This window comes from Nicotiana tabacum, chromosome 11, assembly GCF_000715075.1.
Source record: "Nicotiana tabacum cultivar K326 chromosome 11, ASM71507v2, whole genome shotgun sequence".
NCBI classification, from domain to species: Eukaryota; Viridiplantae; Streptophyta; class Magnoliopsida; order Solanales; family Solanaceae; genus Nicotiana; species Nicotiana tabacum.
This window is the reverse complement of record NC_134090.1, coordinates 87504024-87508444: the sequence shown is the minus strand read 5'-3', so window position 1 is coordinate 87508444 and position 4421 is coordinate 87504024. Positions and strand designations below refer to the sequence as shown.

At 33.3% G+C, this 4421-nt stretch overlaps 1 long non-coding RNA gene across 1 annotated transcript; it reads right to left on the bottom strand.

Annotated features, from left to right (window-relative positions):
• Positions 1–1004: 1004 nt before the first annotated feature.
• Positions 1005–3147, bottom strand: LOC107813309 (uncharacterized). The gene is made up of 3 exons (XR_012696948.1): positions 3074–3147; positions 1783–2107; positions 1005–1686 (listed from the first exon to the last, which is right to left on the bottom strand). It is a non-coding gene; the product is annotated as an uncharacterized LOC107813309 (long non-coding RNA).
• Positions 3148–4421: the final 1274 nt, after the last annotated feature.

Here is a 4421-nt window from a genome sequence, read left to right as displayed (position 1 = left end):
ACATTTACAAGTATAAATTCAACTTAAGTTAGTAATACTTATAAAAGTTAACTTATAAGTTTAATAAAAAATAATTATGTAAAAATATTGCTTACTCTAAAGAAAGGGAGATATCGACCATTACATGGCTTGTGAGCTCCTACACCATCATTATAATTTTGATGTGGTCTGATTATATCTCTTGCAAGCTGACAAACGGCCTTGAAGACACTATGAAAGTGTCTATGAACTGTTTCTCCAGAATATTGGAAGATTTCCTGTATCAATCGATATCCAGCTCCATGTGCACAAGTCATCAAGAACATGCCTAACATCTTGTGTATAGACATTCCACGTGTGGGTTTAAGCCTATACTTTTCCGTTAAGTCATTTGATAGATCAACAAATACCGACTTCCTCAATCGAAAATTTTCATAACAACGAGTCTCGTTTCCTCTTAATATCTCTTGAATAAATACATTTCCATAGCGACTAGATGTACGACAAGGTTCCTTGCATAGGTATTTTTCGTAATACATCAAAATTTATTTACCTGAATTTGACATAAGGCCGTCCATTTCTTCTCATCTTGCTCCCTATGTATCTCATCCAGTTCTTCTTCATCTTCATCGTCTGACGAATAATTTGGATAAGGATCTACTATGTCACTAGAGTCCGAACTCTTCATTTTACTGAAAATGAAAACATAAAATTTAGCAATATGCTTTCTAAATAGTACTGAAGAGGCTTTCAAACATATGCTTTCTTCAGTTCTTCTTTATGTACTGAAGAGGCCTTCAAACATAAAGTTTACCAAAGCTTAACAATAGAAGCAATATAAGCTTACCACAAACAGAACCAAATTGAAGTTTAACAATATAAGCTTAACAATAGAACCAAGGCTTTTAAACATAAAGTTTACCACAAACAGAAGCTTTAATTTAATAAAAGTTTAGTGACACAATCCCAATGTCTAAACAAGAAGCAATATAAAGTTTACACATAAAATCATAATAACGTCTACATATACAATCATAATATTCAAACGCAGAATAATAGAAATACTCAACCACAATGATACACTATTCATTTTTCTTGAGGTATAACTGATAGTTAAACTCTAACCAATTCTTGCGAGCTTCATTAGTAGGCATCCCCAAAAATATCTTTCGGTTATTTTTTTTTGCGGAACATAATCATAGTAAAACTGTAAATTTCACTCCCAGCTAGAATATCAGGAATTTATTCCAACGTGCCAATAAACTTTTCGATGGATGTCTCATCAATTGCAGGAGATGTAGCAGTGCTTTTGCTAGGCATAAACTCTATGAGAAAGTGTATATCCTCTTTTATTAATGTTGCAGCTATTCTTTTCTTACTCTTTCTTACTTGATTATTAGTGCTAACACCATCAGTTGATTTTTGTCATTTTAGTGATGGCTCTGGAAACATAACAGAATTTATATTCTGTAGATCATCACTTTCATCGCTCATTTCATCATTAAGATGAGTAAAGTGTTCTTTGTCACAATCATCAATGACATTTATTCCTTCTTCATCAAGATTAAGTCTAATGCCCGATGATTGTTCTTTATTTGCTGCACGTGCTCTTTCTCCTGTGGCAACAACATCAGTAAACAGTGCATCGTAGCGAAACCATATGAGCGAAAGATCTTTGTTCCTAAATTTCTTATATTTTGCATTCTCCTGTAAAAAGAGAAAATAAAAACTGCTTTAATCAAACTGATAAAATTAACAATGACAAAAATAAGAATTGCACATATAATAATGTGAGATATGTACCTTAATTTTTCGCTCCCATCAATCATCATCTGCCATAATCGTATTTTTCGTGGCATCCCATCCTAACCTCGTCTCCCCTCTCATCAACTGCTTAAAAAGTGTCCATTCTCCTTTCATGTAATCCCAATGATTTTTCATTTTTTTTATCATAGTCTTTTCCCCGTCTTCTTACAGAACTCGTCAACAATACTTTTCCACCCATCTTTATTTAAGTAAGTGTTTGGTCTATTTCTTTTTCTAACCTCTTGCTCACACAACTCAAGAAATATAATATGTGTCTCATCGTCCCACGTAGCATTGTCCAGCATGATTGAATGTAAATAATCTGAAGAAAGCAAAACAACCAAGAAGCTAAGACTGAAGTTGCATAAAGAGAGCCTAAAAGAGTCTTGTGTTTGACAGCCTAAAAGAGCCTAACGAAGCCAAGACTGAAGTTTTTAAGACTGAAGTTGCTCACACAACTCCTTGGTATGGCATATTGTGACCAAGCTTTAATATGGCCCAAAAAAAATATTCAGGTCCGACAAAGTTGATTCTATACAAAGTATAATATGCAAACAAAAATAAAGGATTTAATTACACAAACATTCTCTAGTTTTCTCCTTCTAATACAAATATAATCTTTACAGAACTTTGTATATTAAGGTAACGCAGTACATTTGACACCCAATGTACAGTTTAACTATAAGGTATAAAAGTAAGTTTTCTTTTTCACTTTTAATCTCATTATTAGGATCATGGTTATCTCTTAACCTTGCTATGGACAAACTTATAAGCAGAAGATTACTTTTCTTGACTTGAATTACATATATTGGGAAATTTTTGAAAAATTACAATACAAATACTGAACTGGTATCCATTTTTATCACAGAAAAATAGCAGGTGCAATGACTCTACATTTACTAACATAAATTCTTGGGACCCTTTTACTTACAGGATTGAAAAAATACAATCTTTACTCCTATTAAGGTAAAGCAGTTGCGCTGGAGTTTGTAAAGCAGTTGCTCCATTAGATTGGCTAACTCTTTTTATGCGACTAGATGTTTATGCGCTGACTTTTCTTCTTTTCTTGTGGAGTATATGTCTGATAATTTCTGATTAACTAATTAGATAAGAACACATTTAACTGTATAAAAGGGGAGATATTGTAATTTTTGTAAGCACATCAGAGATTTTTTTTAAAAAAAATATTATGGGCATATCTATTAGCCCTAATCTCCAATGGAATTGAAATTAATCCAAAACTTTGAAAACACACTAGGAATTGAAAATCAACAGGAAGATTACTTACTGTGAAGAGGCTTTCAAATTGGAGTTGAAGTTAGGGAGAGTTATGGAAGAAGAGGAAGAAGAACGCATACGCTGCAACAGGAGTGGACAAAAGAAAAAGAGACCGTATGTTTTAGGGTTTTTTAGTGAGGGGTAATTTCGGGATTAAGAAAAATAATAAGGGATAAAAATGTAATACACTTGGTCAAAAATATCTGGCTTTTAAGCCAATTTCAAAAAAGTTGGGCTTACCCAACTTGTTGGTTTTGGGTTTTTTAAGCAGATTTTAACTTTTTTTAGCCCTTTTTTTAGTTGCCAAACACTACTAAAAGTTATAAAGTGGCTTAAAAGCTGGTTTGACCAGCTTTTAAGCCCATCCAAACAGGCTCCTAGATTAAGATGCAAAACATGAAATATATGTAAGAAATCCTCACCCCACATGGCACATGCATCAATCAAGATGGATCAATTCTACTCTAAAACAGAGAGGATCATAGAGAACGACAAAATAAGAATAAGCTATATATAGAGTCACAAACCTGAGCTTAGGTTCAGAAAGTCTGCTATTTTATTCATTACTCAAGCACTCAGAGGAAAGTACTACTCAAGCTTGGGCCTAAATATGCTAGTACCAATCAAGTTAGAAAGGTTTTTCTTCTCCCTCTTTCTTTCTTCTCCTAAAAAAATCTAATCCCAAAAATAAAAAAATTAAAGATTACCCGGTTCACGTTACATCCCCTGGAAAAGAACTGATGCACAAAGAAAAACCAAGAGGTATTATTACCTAACTAAAACTAACTAGAACAAAAAGGAAATATTTTTGGATTTTTTATTTTATTGGACCTTAATCCCTCAAGAAATCTATTCACAAGATCCGTCGCTGGGAACAATCCACCTTTTTTCAATTTTCATTTTTTTAAATTTCTTTTTTTTACACAAACACTACTACACTAATAAAGAGTACTACAACTAAACTAGGATAGCACAGAAAATTGCCCAGACAATCTCCTCACCCCACACTTAAAATTATGCAATGTCCTCAATGCATACTATAAATAACAAGAAGGTAAAAGAAACTCCCTGGTAGGCCAAAGGCCGAGTATTAGCAACTCACATGATACTCACACTTCTCCCAGGTATGATTCTTTATGCGGGTACCTCACACTTAGTTTCAACCACCTTCTCCTTTTTGCTTTTGCTTATTGGCTTTGACTCCATAATCCTACTCCTACAAAACACAAAAATAATACTACAACAAAAACACAATAAAATAAAAATAAAATTAAAAAAAATAGAATTGGGTTGATTCCCAACAAGCGCCCGATTTAACATCGCGGTACGACGTCATCACTTTCACCACTTCTCCTTCC